General features: G+C 39.3%; 1 long non-coding RNA gene across 1 annotated transcript; it reads right to left on the reverse strand.

Annotated features, from left to right (window-relative positions):
• Positions 1-1362: 1362 nt before the first annotated feature.
• On the reverse strand, positions 1363-13501 carry LOC144014915 (uncharacterized). The gene is made up of 3 exons (XR_013282637.1): positions 13462-13501; positions 10416-10524; positions 1363-1629 (listed from the first exon to the last, which is right to left on the reverse strand). It is a non-coding gene; the product is annotated as an uncharacterized LOC144014915 (long non-coding RNA).
• Positions 13502-18018: the final 4517 nt, after the last annotated feature.

An 18018-nucleotide genomic window follows, 5' to 3' on the forward strand; every position in this document is an offset into this window, starting at 1 on the left:
CTTCAGATAAAGTCTGCTTCACTGTCTCTTTATGCAAGGGATGTGGAATGTTTATAGTTTGCGTCGACATGCTGCATAGCACTGTGAATTATTTGTTTGGGGGGGGGCATGACATGTTTCAGCAACCTACTTTGGTCAGAACTTTTCTTGTCATAACAGCCCCATGTAAATGCATTTGAGCTCATTTCAAATAAGTGATTAATTTTATTGCTAGGTGGCTCACACAGTAGCTTTGCGATCATACGTGATAGATCAACATTCCTGTTAACACAAGCAAGTGTGGAGTGATGTGATGTAAATTAACCTTCAGCTTGGCGCACCAGCTCAGGATGCTCAGTAGGATTTCGCAGAGCAGGGGAAGTGACGCGAGTCAGCTTTTGTAAGTATGAGTCACACTTAAGTGCAAATGAGAGTGAGAATTTGACAACAGAGGGCCCCCGATTTACAACTGTGTTCATAATCATTTTCTTAAATGTTTTCTAATAAGATTTGTTAAACAAAAAACAAACAATTGTTTATTCCTAAAGTTATGGTACAAATCAGAGTAGACGCTCTTGAAGCTTTTCTGGGTGAATGGTGATAGTGTGGTCCACATTGATTGACTCACGTGACTTCCGGTGTCCTATCGGCGTTCTCTCTGTCGCCTCGGCTCATGATTTAAGATCAGTTTTTGCCTTTTTATCAACCTTTTTTGCCTACATTTGCTATTTTAACCAGTATATATATATTTTTTTTACAAGAGCTTTATTTTTGAGAACCTACTGTAGCCGTTATAAAGCATGCTACTTTAACACAAATGGATGGGCTAACCTAAAGATGTTTTATTTTAGGAAGAAAAATATTAGGGGTGTGAATTGCCTAGTACCTGACGATTCGATTCGTATCACGATTCACAGGTCACGATTCGATTCGATACCGATTAATCCCGATACGAATTTATAAGTCGATTGTTCGATTTTTTTTCATTCAAATTCAGAAAATACTAATCAGTAAGCTTGTAGAGTGTAAGATTTATATGAAAATGTATTATTTATTTATCTGAAATTTCAGTCTTATAGAGGTTGTAATCTGTTTCATGTTTGAACAGCATTAAAATAAAATATTAAGGCTTAATGTTCCGTTCATATAACATTCTTCCATGCTCAAGGTTTGAATCCTAAAAAAAAAAAAAAAAAAAAAAATCGAGAATCGCGCGATGTAGTATCGCGATATATCGCCGAATCGATTTTTTTTTTAACACCCCTAAAAAATACAGTATATATATGTGTGAAAGAAGCCAACTTCACAACAAACAAAAGGCTGCATTTGAAGACCAAGCAAGTAAAATGTATTTAATCTTACCATATTCATGACTTTGGGTCTGGACTCGCACCAGTCTAGACTGCTACCCGGGCGGGATTTAGCGATCCCGCTAGGACATCCGACCCTCCGAATTCGCGCTAGGCTAGGCTAGGCTAAGCTAGGCTAGGCTAGGCTAGGCTAGGCTGCGGGCTCCCTTCGAAGGGCTTCCAGGTCCAGAGTCGCCAGCGCAGACACCACAGCTGGATTCGCAAGGAGGAAACGAAGCATGCCCGCAACTGGATCCGCCAGGATGGCACGAAGCACGTCCAAGTCCAAAGTTTTCACCACCTAAGGAACACGGAAGGATTATGCTGAAAATCTTGATTCGAAAAGACCAGTTTGGAAAAGACCAGCATTTTGAGCAGCAGATCGAACTGTGTGGTTGCATTACAACGAGAATACTTGCCAGGAGCCATTTCAAGACTGAAAGCAGTGTCAGTTTAAGGACATCAGGTATGATTTCACGTCTATGAGGGACACAGTACTTTAATACTAATCAGGCAACAACATGAAGTTTTACCTTTTACTGTACAATTCAAATGTGACGGGCATTTGGACTGTTGCTGGTCAGTAAGTATTAGCCTCAAAATGTGATCATTGCAACACAAAAATACATTTTTCAACGGTTCAGTATTTCAATATTAATCTGCAGTTAGTAATGTTTGTTTACCAGGTTTTCCCGCTTTTTGGAACACATACTAGGTGATGTTGTTACCAGTGAAAAGTAGTCTGCTTGATATAAGATTAATGATTTGGCTGGGCTCTACAGAATGTCTGCTTTAATTAAAATAAGACACACCAGCAATTATTACTGTGTAGGTACTGATATGCCTCAGAGCTTTTGAGACTGCTCATTGCCTCGCTGCCTGAGGTGACTGAGGTCAGAAAATATCTATAAATGCAACTGTACATTGCCACTTGCCATTTTTTTATGGCATCCTCCTACTCAACTACACTAGGAGGAAGCAGTATTGTAATGTTTTCTATTTTAAGCGGCAACAAATGGCTTTCCCAAGTAGTCTGTATAGAGAGTGGACTCACACAAACAGTTATCATGTAAACAGAATTCCATTCCTGGTTCATACCGGAAGTTGTGACCATAATTCATTAAAATGTTGATGGGGGGGCTAAAAATAGGCTGGAAAGACAGGCCAGCATTATGGGACCTGGATTGCCATACCCAAGTGAATAAAAGAATGAAAGTAATTTGAGTATGAAGGCTAGTTATTGATGGCGTCAAGAAGATTTTTTGCATCTCCAATACCATCACCTCTCATCTGCCTTCCGTTCCTTGCTCTTTGTTGAACGTATGCGCCCGCTGGAGTGGATTCCTTCTACTGTATATCCATTCCTTTTAATGGGAGAAATTGCTTTGGAATGCAAACAAATATTTGGAAGTACAGTAAACTAAACGACCATTAGAGCTCACCTGTTTTCTGGGTTTGGTCATGTGACATTCGCAAGTGCTCTTAGGCACTGTTATGCAGGTATGAGCGAGTACAGCACTATCCGTACCTGTATCTGTATTCAGAGTGGGTGTGGCATAAACCGGAAGTGGGCGTGGTTTAACAAAAATTGGTGGGGCTTACATCAATACATTACTCTATTTTTTAGTGCGAAATTGAAAACAAAAAGGTTTGAAAATTGATATGGATTGATCAAAAGTTTCTATATTTTTTATTTATTTGAAAACTATTTACAAAATAGCCTAATAAAGATACAAATCAATGCTTTTGATCACAAAAGAAGAACTGTTTTTCAAAAAAGTTTTTATAAACTCATAAAGTGTATTTGAATGAATGCATATTTACAGAACAGTGAGAATTGAGATTCACTTTTTTTAAAATCACAATAGTAAGGGAACTATTTAGAACATGTTTTTTTTTTTCTTTCTAATGATTCAGAACAGGAATCTTTTTAGGTCTATGAATAAATATTTACAGAACAGTCTGAAAATGAATATTCACTGTTTTTAATCACAATAGTATAGAAACTATTTACAGAACAAGTTTATAAACTCGGGAAAATACTGCTGAATACAGCACAGGAATTAATGAACTATTATTTCAATGAACAAGAGTTGTCATAGCAACACAGATCTCTTTTTCTATCATTTTTTGTTTTCAATGTTTTATTTAATTCTTTACTACCTAACGGGTGTTAACCTGTGTGTGTAAGGCTTAACTTGCAATATTTGTATTTTGATGGAGTGCAGGGGGGGATCTAATATATATTGATTCGTAGTCTGTTCAGCTGTGCATTTACCAGCTAAATAAAAATGAACTTGGCAGCCAGTGTGTGAGAGACTGACGCAACATGAACCAAGCTCTGCCTTGTCAAGAGCGCTGCGGTTGCATAACGTTCCTAACCAAGTTTCCTACGTAACTTTAACAAACATACAAAACTAAATATGAGTACGCTGTAAAAAGAATAAGGACCAATTAAGAGAATTAATTACTGTCCGCGTGCCAAAAGGCGACGCCGCGCGGAGAGATCCTCTCTTACGCCAAATTCACGCCGACTGCGGAATGGCCGCGGTGAATAGAACGCATTCAAGTCTACGTGTCAATTCACACCACCTGCAGTGCGGTGCGTCTGCGGAAGGTTTCCGCGAGCGTTCTATTTTTTCCGGGCGCCGCATGTGAATTTTCATGAAGCTGAAGAAATTACATGAGCCAGACAGGAAGTCGGGCGTCTCGCATCAAGGTAAATCCGGTATATTTCAAAATAAAACAGTTTGCGAAGTTGTTTTTTTGGGAGGGAAGCTAGCTAACTACATAGCATGACACGAGTCGGACATTTAAGGCAAAATTTTTTAGCTCCGAATAAATTAAACATGAAAAAATAACTATTTAAACACAAAACGTACTTACCCATGGTAGAACTCTCAGAAATAAAAAAGCATATCGATGTGACAACAGTCAAGCGTGGCTATTGTTTACAAATAGGACTTCTATATACATGGTTGTTATCGCGTGAACTCAAGTCTCCAGCGTGAACCCCCGTGATCTTGTGGTCTGGCAGGTGCAGATTTTCAAACATACGCAGTGTGAATTGCAGTCCGTGCGGAAGCCGTACGGGAAACGCACCGTGTCCATTCCACGGTCAGTGTGAATTAGGCGTTATTCTCTTTCTTACTCTGCCTGTGTGCTGCACGCTGCGGAGAAGAGGTAGGGGCCGGCTTTCTTTCAGCACGGATATTAACTCATTTGCTCCCAATAACATGTAAATACGTTTTTTTGTTTTTTTTTGTTTTGAGTGTCCCAAAGACGTATTTATACGTTTGTTGTTGTTGTTGTTGTTGTTGTTTTTTTTTTATTCTAGCGCATACAGAATTAGGCTTTGATGCAGCCTCTCAACTGCAAAGAACGGTTGCAGAAATGGTAGTTATTACACAAACGGCCAGCAGGTGGCAGCAGAGCAAAGGATATCAACCAGGGCCATCTAGAAAAAAAGCTAAATTACTTACAATTTTAAATAGATTTGTGAAAACTGATGAAACTTAGCTCTCTTCTAATGCTAATTGCTGCAAACCGGAAACAGATAGAAACATACACTTTTTTTCCTGATGAAAGAAGAGACTTTAATCTTTCTTTTGGTAGGTTCCATGCTTTTATAGCAATAGAACACAATATTCTGTGGGCCTTGCAAAATCAGTCAAAATCCAGTAAAAGAGCCGGGAGCGAATGGGATTGCGTCTGTGAAAATGGCTGGGAGTGAATGAGTTAAGGAATTCTACCCGTGTTATATTTGTATCCGGGAAAAAAACAATTATCTACACCGGATACTCATGTTGTACAAATATCTGACTCACCCCTACTGTTATGCCATTTTCAGTTGACAGCAAGTGGCAAAATGGCAGCTCCCGAATGGCCGGTCCTTTCTCGGGCATGTAAACCTAATCCCCCAAACACAAACCCCTACCCACCCCGGTCGAAAGTCAAAAAATATTAACCGGCACATGTCGGTATACGCGCTCCCATCACCTGGCGATGAACAACAGCTAGCTATTAATGAACAGGATTCCGCGCATGCCTGTAAAACACCCGTTGATGAATATTTTCCAGGGCAGAATTCTGTTCCCATTCCCAGTCTGTCTGCCTGAGATGGATAAAAACGGGTTGGAATTTGCTGCTCTACTAACACAATGAATGAATCAGAATACCGTGTTTAGGGGCACATAGAACTTACAGTTAAGTTGTTTTTTTTTACTTCCCCTTTCCACTGTAACTTCAGCCCTAATGGATACCACTGGATATGGTCATAACTGGAACTATTATTCTCTTGAGAATGTTTGGTGAAAGATGCTTTAGTTAGTTAATTTCAGTTATTGCAATGGTGCAGCGCCTCCTTTTGTCACTCCTCTGCAAAATAGCTACATTTTGAAAGCAAGCCAGTGGGTACTTTACTGCAATTTAATGAGGTGGAATGGCAAGCAGGTAAGTCGCCATGTTTCCTCACTTCCCTCAAGTGCGGTTGTATAAGTACCAGAGTAGCATCCGTTGCTGTAAAATGGGACCCAGCTGATCAGCTTCACATGGTCTTTAACGGCTATTGCTGCCACCCTCCACGAGAGCCTGCTGCAACACGTTTAGAACTTAGACTTTAGCCATCTGGTGACACTTTGCTGGCTCGTTTTGGTACTGTGACAGGGCAGCAGAGCAAATTGTTGATCCGTTAATGCACCATATATGTCCTGCTGAGGCCAACTTGTCCATCTTGTAAATTCATCATTACAGTTTCATTCTCGAGCTCATATGAGTAAGTTCTGTGTGGTTACATTAGAGTTTGCATGCAGGTAAAATCCATTAACTGGGATAAGGGTTACAGTTAAGATAAGTGACAGGCATTACAATCTTCTGTGAAATTAATGTCAACACCCATAAGGATCTTAACAGCTCATGAGGAACATTTCTGCATCTCCATAAAGAGTTTGTTCTCAAGTTTTTCTAGAATTTTTTTTTGTCCGCTTTAGAAAAGTCTTAAACGTCAGAAGTTATTATATTGATGTAGATATAATAAAACCCTCCTACCTCAATCCCTCAATGGAGCCAAGGTTGAATAAATAATTGACTCCAAAACGACTGAAAAATCCTCATTTATCTGTTGCCATTTGGACCAACGTCATTTACCATTAACAAAAGATTAGGAAAAAAAAAAAAATGTTGGGGCTGGATGTCGGCTTCTCTGTGTTTTTCTTTCTTCAAAGAAGGAAAATATTAATATTAAATCTTGGCATTTGCCCGACACTTTTATCCAGGCCGACTTTTAGTGACTGCAAGAGAAAAGAAATGAGGACATTTTAATCCTCCCACCAGTTCGAAGAATATGAAATGTAATTTGGATGCGAGCTTTGTCAGAACTACTTTCCCATGTTTTCATGCAGGGGCGTAGTCATGAAGTGTGGAGCGGTGATGGGGTAGATATTGCCCTGGAGTAACCCATCCTTGATGTGCAAATAATATTCAATTGCTTCTCTCCATCTTTGCCAAACAATTGAATAAACAAGCTGTCAAACTCTGGTTGAGGTAAAGCAAAATAAAAGTAAAGCAAAAGTATAATAACATAATTACATAACATTTTTAATTATATAATAAAATGTCCAATTGCAACACTGAACCTAAATTTAAGTAAAACATCACTCTTGTGATCCTAGAATCGCCTCTGCTGGGGCAGAATTTTAAATTTAAATATTCTCTGAAGCCCACCAAACCTCAACACATACATAAAGGATCAATAATTCCCACATGACCAGAGTAACGATGTAAGTGATGAGTGTGAGCAACATCACAGGTTACAATTTTTACCTTATCATAACTTGTGTATTAATATGCTCATAACTTCGGATCTAAAAGGGCTGTGGGTGATAATAATAATAAATATAAATAACTGTTTCTATGGTAGACATCGGATTCCAATATCTCTTTGGCCTTCAGAATTTCAGAAAATGGGGAGATAAGGGTTTGGTCACCATGCCGTTCTTAATTACACCCCTGATTCACCAAGCCATAACATTAATTCATGATGCAGGCATTTGTTTTTGTTTTTTTTAATAAAAGAAGGCAAAGTAAGGTAAGAAAATTTCACATTTAAGGTTTCAGTCTTCTTTTTTTCATCTTACAAATAATTGTAGACGGTGACCACCTGACCTTACATTACGGCAAAAAATGTAATTAGTGTGCTGCTTTTGTGCCGTGATCTTCTGGAATCTTAATTAAAGAACAAACCTCATGTCCGACCTTTCCGTAATGGCTTCCTTGAAACAACTCCAGCAACACATAAATTCCCCTGACTGAAGTTCAAATGAGTTTGAAAGTATTTTCATCTTTGAAATGTAGTGTTTAACTTTATCTCAAAATTTGTCCAAATTCTAAAAATAACTTATTTTCGCTGGTATCTGACAAAAGGTGGCTGGGGTATCGTCAAAAGTGAAATTACATGACAAGTAAATGTTCATTTAATCGATTTACCAAGCACACTTGAAAAAATGCTTTAGAATAACGGATTAATGATTGGGGTCAAAGTTCAAATTGGTATATGCATAAATCAGGGACTGCATTATTAAACACGCACTTTTTGTTTTCAACAGGGACAATCACCTAAAATCATACAAGGCAATCACACAGATTCACCTTAATTGATCCATCCATTTTCTACACGTGTTCAGGGTCATTGGGAGCCGAGCCAATCGCTAAACCAGGGGTGCTCATTACGTCGATCGGTAGTAGTGGTCGATCAAGGCGTGACATTAAAAAATATCAGCCTATCATTCATCCTATCACTTGATTGATGTAACCGAGTTTGACATTCGGGTGACCAATCAAGCGCAAACAACGGCAGCAGAATTTACGATGTCAGCCTATCATCAATCCCGTTACTTTCATACAGGGCAACCAATCAGATGACACTGAATTTTGACCTTCAGGTCACCGCTCATACACAAACAACGGCGCTAAGCGCTAAGCTAGTCAGCAAATTACCTCGGATTTTAAAGGGGCTGTCTGCCGGATTCACTCAGGAAAATGCACTTTTTAAATACAGGATGTACACACTTTAATTTTCTCTCAGTCTACACATCTGGGTTTATGTTAATCTTTGGTGGTGATTTCGTCCTAAACCCCCACCCCCCTAGCCTGTATTTTGCCATTTTGTGTTTGTTTTGTAAACAGCGGGACGTTTCTGTGGAAAGACAGTGTTTACACCCCTCCAGCCAATCGCAGAGCGGGGGGTGGTGTGTCGCAAACGGGGCCGGGGAACGTGTCAGCTGCATGTCGTCACTCTAGCGGCAATTTGAAAGCACGCACGGATTTTTTTTTTTCACTCACTCACTCACTCACTCACTCACTCACTCACTCACTCACTCATGAGTGAGTGAGTGAGTGAAGAAAAAAAAAAATCTGTGCGTGCTTTCAAATGCCCACGACCCTCGAGAAGATAAGTGGCTCAGAAAATGGATGGATGAATGCATAGATATTCTTCAGATAAGTATATTCATTTTGAAATTGGACTATATGCGTTCAGCCGAGCCTCAAAGTTTTCAAACATTTTTTTCATTTCGCATTCTCAAGTAAATGGTTATTCAAGTCGACAAGTCAATAATTTGCACCTACTAATGTATCTCACGTCTCAAGAACAGTTTTCATTAAGATACTGTGGAGTCCAATTATGGAATATAAATTTGCACTTATGAACTGATTCTTTGTCTCTATCTAGATATAAAATGAAAGCCAAGGAAGCTTTGATGTCAGAGATTTGGTACTGTAGAAGTTTGACTAATGTTTATTCAATATGTGTGCTGTTATGGATTTATTTTATTTTTGTTTGAGTTATAATTTAACTAGGTAGAAGATATTTTTGTTGTGGTTTTACATGGCATTGTTAGTACATTTCCTGTTATTATTTTAAAACGCAACACATGGGGATGTAACGATATCCAAACATCACGGTACGATATCACGATATGAAGGTCACGATACGATAATTATCACGATATTGTGGGGACGTTGGCGATATTTAAAAAAGATCACAATATTGTAAAAAAAAAAAAAAAAAAGAGCTCATACTGTGCTTTTTTGTGCTTATGTACATAACAGCAATGTATATAAACCACCTACAATCTCTAATAACAATATTGAGGCACTTACTTACTTGCTAATGCAAGCACACATTGATCGCTTCCCAAGCAAATTAGGTTCCCCTTCATCTGACAATTAGCATCGATTTTAAACATAGAATGCCAAAACATCCCTAATGAAAATTAAATTGCACTAATAAAATAGCCACTAGAGGGTGCTAGATCTGCACAAATGAAAATCAAACTTGACTTTTTTAACAGATGTGTTCCTTTTAAATATTGTGAACATGATGACGACGATATTGTGGCAGTTTTAATATCACGATATCATGATATCGCCCTTATCGTGACATCCCTAGTAACACACAGTAACATTTTGTAGTATTGATGGGGAAACGCAGCATATATTGTAAAGATGATGTAAGAAAATATAAAAATAGCTGGTGTTCCCATTTTTGTGTCTAGTCTTATTTTTGCCAAAATAATTTGGCTTGATAATTTTAATAGTTTTTTTTTTGTTTTTTTTAACTCACTCACACAAACACACACACACTTACATGGTCTCCCAGGTGGGGAATCAAATCCATGCCAACCGGCACCCAAGGCAAGTGACGGTTCCTCTCCTCCACCCCAGAGCCCGTTAATTTTAATACTTGTTGCCATGTTTGGGACGGATGTGACGTCACCTCATTGTCATGCCGTCACTCGCACCCATTAGTTACTATTGAGTGAGACGCCCGATTGCTTGCCGATGGATGTCATCCAGACTCAGTTATTTATTCATTATTTATTTAAATGGAAAGGATATAACCTGGGGTACTCGGGTGACGTATGTGAATCTGCAAAGCTGTTTTGAGTAACAGTTATGACTTTATATTTGACTTTAATTTCATCCAACTTTGAAACATGAAGCATAAAGTTGACATTTGTGGTGATATTAATAATACAGCCAGTCATTTAGATGGTTCATTTATTACGTGCGGAAATGAAGTGACCTTACCTTTAAAATAGATGTTTCCATGATATGAGATCGAAAAGGCTTGCCTCATTTTCCCAAAATACTATTTTTACCTCGTCCCGCGTCGCTTCTCTGTAGACTTCAGATGATTCTTAAAAAAATATAAAAAAAAAAAAAAAAAAGATGAGCCCTAACTCAGCTGGCTTTGGGCAGTAGGCGGGGGACACCCTGAACTGGTTGCCAGCCAATCGCAGGGCACACAGAGACGAACAACCATCCACGCACACAAACACACCCAGGGACAATTCGGAGCGCCCAATCAACCTGCCATGCATGTCTTTGGAATGTGGGAGGAGACCGGAGTACCCGGAGAAGACCCACGCGGGCACCGGGGAGAACATGCAAACTCCACCCAGGAAGGCCGAAGCCTGGACTCGAACCAGAGTCCTCAGAACTGGGCGGCGCATGTGCTAACCAGTCACCCACCATGCCGCCTTCTTCAATAATGTGTAATAATGACAACAATAATTATTATTATTAATAATAATAATATTCTATACTATATACCAAAGCTATTATGTGCCTCCCTTATGAGTTTACATGGAAACTATTCAGAAAAGAGTGACCTGATCACCTTGGCAATAATGCCTGATTGTCTTCTTCTTATTATTATTAATAATAATAATAATAATAATAATAATAATAATAATAATAATAATAATAATAATAATAATAACACTTTGATGATGAAACAGATGGGTTCACCCTTTTAGCTCCCACACTAATTTCAATGCCTGTAAAATGGAATAAAGACTGAACATGCTGAGAAGGAAATTTGTGAATATAACGTAAAAATAAATGAGTAAAACCGTGATCGGAACATCTGACTAAGCAAAACACAGAGTCGTGTTTTTGTAATCATTAGTTACAAGACCAGACTGACTGAATTTGCTTACTTCACAATCAATTAAATGCAGTCGTTATAAAGTTGTATAAGTTTAGGCCAATCTTGATGTCCTTTTTCACTACCTACTTCACAAGCTGCAGTCAGTGATCAATGACTTGTTCCAGCCTCAAAGAATGCATAATGTAGAGAAGAACATGGAGTAGATTTACAATACATTTACTTTTCGTAGCGGAAAAAAAAAAAGAGCCCTGAAGCATGCTCCCAAACTGACAGGCATGCACATCAAAACAAGAAACAAATGTCTTCTCTTTTGAAACGGCTCCCTGGTTACCTGTTTAACACGATTGTAGCAGAACAAACCCTTGACACGAAATCATTTTAATAGTTTCTGCTTTTAAATGCAACTGTTGCTTGGTGACAAGCCCGACAAATTTTACATGAATTCAGACCGTTCATATTCTGTAGCCTCACTTGAATGTGCTGAAGTGTGAAAAAAATAAAATAATAATAATAATAATAATAATAATAATAATCACAACCTAGAAAACGTACTAACTTAAACTGCTATTTTTGTTTTGGAACATGAATAATAATTGTCATGATTGTCAAATAAATAAACAAATACAACCTAATCAATAGCTGGTATGAAAAAAAAGGACTTAACTTATTCAATCTCTCATTCAGTCTCATTTTTTTTTAATTATTATTATTTCTCTCTCTCTTAGTCCTCTCCTAATATACTGTACGGTGTCCTAGAGTGTCAGGAAAGGCACCTTTTAAATATAATGTATTATTATTATTATTATTATTACATCATGATAACCTTTTTATATCCACTGTATCTGGCAAATCTAGAATTTTGTTTTCTGTAATGAGGGACGTTTCATTGGCAATCTAGTCATTCACATAGTCCTGGTGATCAATGCAGGATATACGTCACTTCTCACTGTCAGTTGTTAAGAAACCAGAGAAAAGTGGGAAACACTGAATCCTAAATTGCTCCCAGTAGGCTTGGCAGTGCCTTGCATGGCAGCCAGCGGAACACTAACAGTCATCTCTTTAGCACGTCATCCCAGTGCCCCGCTCGATTTACACTCACTCCAACTGCTACACTCTGTTCAGTTGAAAAACGTTTGAGGGCAGTGCAATGGTTATGATGAGGACTCGGGTTGGAGTCCAGGCTTCGGCCTTTCTGGGTGGAGTTTGCATGTTCTCCCCGTGCCTGTGTGGGTCTTCTCTGGGTACTCTGGTCTCCTCCCACATTCCAGACATGCATGGCAGGTTAATTGGACAGTCCGAATTGTCCCTAGGTGTTCTTGTGCGCGTGGATGGTTGTTCGTCTCTGTGTGCCTTGTGATTGGCTGGCAAACCAGTTCAGGGTGTACCTCGCCTACTGCCCGATGACAGCTGGGATAGGCTCCAGCACCCCCGCGACCCTTGTGAGGAGTAAGCGGTTAAGAAAATGGATGATGTATTGACTCACAATTACTAATATATATATATATATATATATATATATATATATATATATATATATATATATATTGAATTTTGCAAAATCATTACATTGAAAATGTCTTGACTGCTTGGCAGACATCACAAATTTTACTTCTTTCTGTCCACTTTCCATTTCCTTATTTTTAAAGAGTGAAATAAAAATTTGAATTGAAAAAACATGCAGGCCACTCCGGGAGGCCTAATTTGAATTTAACCGACAAACTCTGACCTCTAACATGGATTAGCTTGCCATTCTGGCACCATGAAAACTTCCATTAAAGTTGCCATTGTTAGTTTTGTGATTGGCACATGCAGGTTGTCACTCGGCAGTAGTTTGCAGACGCTATCTATTTGACACCGCTAGCCATTTGTTACCAGAACTTTACTCAAGAACTGATCCACTGGGGACTGATCGCCAGCTAATCACAGGGCTAACAAAGTCATTCACGTTCAGCAATACAGGCAATTTAGAGTATTCAGTGTCGCATCTAGCGTAGTCTGCATGTTTTTGTATTCTGTCATAAAGCTTTGATGATATTCCAATGCAATGTCAGTAGCTCCTATTGTCCCATTTGTTTATTTACAGTGTAGTACATGACTAAAAAGGCTGCCGAAAGCAACCATCAAATATGCTTAACATCATAGAAACCCTCATTGAGTTTGGATTTATTTTTTTCTTCTTACCTCAGAAGGCTTACTCTTGGGATTTTGTTCTCAAGTCTGAGACCCTTTGAAGCTATTTTTGACTTTCTCAACCTACTTTCCAAACGACGTTCACATCCCCCCCCCCCCCCCCCCCCCCTTTCACTCCTCCATTTTCCAGCCACGTCATCTCTCAGGACACAAACTATGGTCAACGTGTGCTTCTGTTTATTTATTTTTAATTGTATATTTATTTTTGTTGGGATGGTGTTGCGGATTGTGCCAGATCAAGCTCAAGTTTACACATGCAGCTTGAGTATTAATAATATGCATGTTGGTATACAGTAGAGCGTTAACATTGCACCCCTGTCCCAGCCCCCAGTGTACAATGTCAGAAAATATTTAAACGATACCGCCCACATTGACTTTCAGACAAAGCTGCTCCAACTGGTTAATTTCCACTGCAAATGTGGCAGCTGCTGTCGTTAAATATTCATTGATAGTCAATTAAGTCAGTGGATCATTAAGCAGAATGAACACTATGTATGTGATATCTTCTTAATTACAAGTTAACGCTATATGCCCTCTCACCATGTGGACTTGACTGCTATTAGTATCTTTATATGATATCTGAGTCAATCAAGAGGGGGGGGGGGGGGGGGTGTTGCCATGGGTTACCAGTTACTGTCACATGATCGTGGAATAAGTTTTTCGCACCTCACACAAAGCTGTTCTCTTAAAGCCACACTGCGCCTTCATTGTGTTACCTCAGCTTGATGGTATGTACTGAGCAACCTGGAACCTTGACCTCCCCAGCCAAGGTCCCCCTGGTGTTCCTTTTTCACGTGTCCTCAAAATATCGCTCCCTGCATCCCGCAGCAGCTTGAAACTGCCCCACTTTTATCCTGCCTATTCCTCCTCCCCCTCCGCTGTCACACTTACTTCTTCCATCCCTCATTTGCTCGGAGCGCATCCTGCCCTCAGCCTGCAGTGAGGAAGAGCCTGCCTATGACTGGAATCCCTCATTAAGCTGCTGAATGTGACATGTCAACGAAGACATCCCGCCTCCTTTGAAGGTGTTACTCGCCGTAGCTTGAGAACGTAAGCAGCCGTTTTCGCAGCGAAAACACTCCGAATACAGCACTCGAACGCATACAAGACCGAGCCATATGCTGTCTTTTCTTTCGTTTAATTAACACTGGTGCAAGCGAGACTTATTATCCACATGCGTCCCTTTCATTACTGCTCTCTGCGCTAATCTGTCACATTTGAGAACGAGAAACACGCAGCAATCGCCGTGAAGTAGAGAAATAATTGGCTCCCTTTTGCCACACCGACCAGAATTTATGGTGACGGGTACAACATGTAGCATCATTTGCTTCCTTCTCACAATGGTGGTACAGTGGCGCACTTAATTTGCAACGACAGTCAAACCTCGGTTTTCGAACGCTTCTGTTCTCAACCAAATCGGTTTTCAACCAGAAAATTTGAGAATCTTATGTCTCAGAACTCGGCTCTCAAGCAAACTGAAAAAAGCCGAGCGTACCTGAACGCGACTGCACTCGGGAGCCGAGCTAACGCGAATGTCCAGGATGCTTCCTCCGGAGCACATTCGTGTTCAAAGTTCGTTTGGAGCAGACCTGTTCATTGTATTAACGGCCGACGAATTTGTGCAAAATTTCAAACAATTGGTGATTGATGAAGGCTACGTTGCACAGTAAGTTTTTAATTACGACAAGACGGTCCTTTTTTGGAAAAAGATGCCTCACCGTACCTGAGGTTTCCATCAAGTTTCGGACTTTATTGAAAAGAATCACCCAGAAAAAGTGTTCACCGGTCGGGCGATCCGCTCACTATGATGATGTTTGCCTTGGACATTTTCGAAGGATTGTTTTAAAACAAAACAAGGGCTCCAGGTGAAGGAGTGGAACCGTCCGTCACTTGCCTTCGGGAGATGATGTGCGGCTTACGTGTTGTAAGCGTGAGTGAGTGAGCGATAAATAAAAATAAATAAATAAATACATAAATACATAAATTAAATAAAAATAAACAAGATTGTTAAAAAAAACAAACATAATTGGATCAGTTCTTTACAAAACACCAGGCAAAAACACAGCGAGAACATGAATCAAAGAGGGCAAAAAACCAAGCGGACAGCAGTTAAAACGATAAATGACCATCACTTTTATTCTTTACTCTATTCTTTGTTTTTTACATTAAGTACAACTCTCATTTATTGTGCAATAATCTTATTGGAACATATATTTGTTACATGTTTTGATGCATTTTTATGCTTTATAAAACATTTACGTCTGAATTTTGGGAGGCTTGGAACGGATTAGGGCATTTCCATGGAAAATGCGTCTCTACTTACAAAATTTTCTACTTAAAAACTTTCTTCCAGTGCCAATTAATTTCGTAAGTAGAGGTAACACTGTACATATCATATCATATCATATCATGCAAATTGCTGTGACTTGTCAGGACATGCCCGCCATCAGGGGGAAAAGAAAAAAAAAAGAAAAGAAGAAAGAAGAGGAGAAAGTATTGACTTGGAGGTGACGCCCATATTCTTTAAAGGCCTTTTGTGCTCCTGACTCCTCATGTTGCTCTTCACGCCTGCCTGGCCACGGCGACAGAGTGTGACACGCTGTCGGATGCCGCATGGATCAACAAGATAAGCATATGGCCTCTGAGATAATAGAGGCAAATATGTATGCTGACCCATGTTTGCACACATCACCTTAAATCCTCCTCTCTGGGCCAGTGAGCAGCTACAGGTGGCAAGCAAGGTGACACAGCATCTTGCTGTCGAGACACGGGCCGGCCATATGCCCGCACCTTCACGAGAAGCTGTTTTCCCTGTTATGCATATGTTTGCGGCAAAAGTTTGTGCTACTACATCAGCTGTTTAGTCTATCATAGCCAGAGCTTGTACTCTTTATCCATGGACATCTGTTATGGTGACTGTGCTTTTGCAGTCTTTATTAATCCTCAATATAAATTTGGGATGTCTTCAAAAGAAGTTAGTTTCACTCGGGGATAGTGAATACGAGGGGTGTTAAAAAAAAATCGATTCAGCAATATATCGCAATATTAAATCGCTCAATTCTCGAATCGATTCAATAGGTGGCTGAATCGATTTTTAAACTTCCATTTTTTATGGAAAAATATTCAACAAAACGTCTTACTTCGGGTTAGGGTTCACACCTTAAGCATGGAAGAATGTTATATTAATGGAACATTAAACCTTAATATTTTATTTCAATGCTGTTCAAACATGAAACAGATTACATCCTGTATAAGACTTGAGTTTCAGATAAATAAAGAATACATTTTCATACAAATCTTACACTGGACAAGTTTACCGATTAGGATTTTCTAAATTTGAAGTAAAAAAAATAAATAAATTTGCAACAATCGACTTATAAATTCGTATCGGGATTAATCTGTATCGAATCGAATCATGACCTGTGAATCGTGATACGAATTGAATCGTCAGTTACTAGGCAATTCACACCCCTACTGACTACCATGCAGAAAAAAAAAAAAAAAAAAAAAAGATGCCTTTGCCAGCATGATATTCTGCCAACAACCTGCTCAGTTATGCCCTTTAACTGGTAGCTAGGCAACAGGGTTCAAATATAACAAATCAGCAAGGGTTTTGTGTCAACACAGACATATAATCCCTTCAAATATAAAGATCGGCCTTCGCAAAGTGATGTATGAAATTTTTAGATGTCTTTTCGGTTTGAAGCTGATGCGTTTTAAATAATCATAAAGAGATTTGACATTTAAACTCAGCTACATGGACAAGTGAGAGACTTCATTCCGAAAGGCCAACTTGGATCACTCTACATCGGCTCTTAAAAATGCATTTATGTAGAATTGACTTCACTGTCTTCCTGCTGCTTTTTCAACAGCTGAACTCTGTTGTGCCATTAGCAAGCGTAAATGTGTACTTCCTTGCAGGTATCATGGCATTATTTCCTGCTCAGTGACTTTAGCCATTCATGTGAGGGTGGCTGGATGTCTGTCTAGGTGGCCTGTGACTGAGTGGCAACCATTCTGGAGTGGACGCTGGAATACTGTATATTGCCTACTATACAAAACAGCACAGAAATGTACCATATTTTCCGCACTATAAGGCGCACCTAAAAGTCTTCAATTTTTTCAAAAGCTGACCAAGCGCCTTTTAATCCAGTGCGCCTTATATATGGATTAATATTGAGCCGCAACAGGTCTCGCTGTCAATACGCTATCGGTGACCCTGCACGATCGGTGACGTGCATGCGCGGAAGATCCCGCCATCTTGGAACACTGGCTTATACGAATATTTTACCTCAGAGAAAATAATAAAACAGCTGTTTATTCATTTTGGGAGTGAATGGAGTTGTCAGAAAGCTGCTTTGTAATCTATTAATAAAGTTTGACTGACCTATCTGACTGTTTTGTTGACATTCCCTTTAGCGCAGCACCATCTAATGGATGCATAACGTAACCCCAGCCTCTACTGTAGTGCCTTATATATATGGAAAAAAGTTTTAAAATATGTCATTCATTGAAGGTGCGCCTTATAATGCGGTGCGCCTTATATAT

The sequence above is a fragment of the Festucalex cinctus genome, chromosome 2, assembly GCF_051991245.1.
Source record: "Festucalex cinctus isolate MCC-2025b chromosome 2, RoL_Fcin_1.0, whole genome shotgun sequence".
In the NCBI taxonomy this organism is placed as follows: Eukaryota; Metazoa; Chordata; class Actinopteri; order Syngnathiformes; family Syngnathidae; genus Festucalex; species Festucalex cinctus.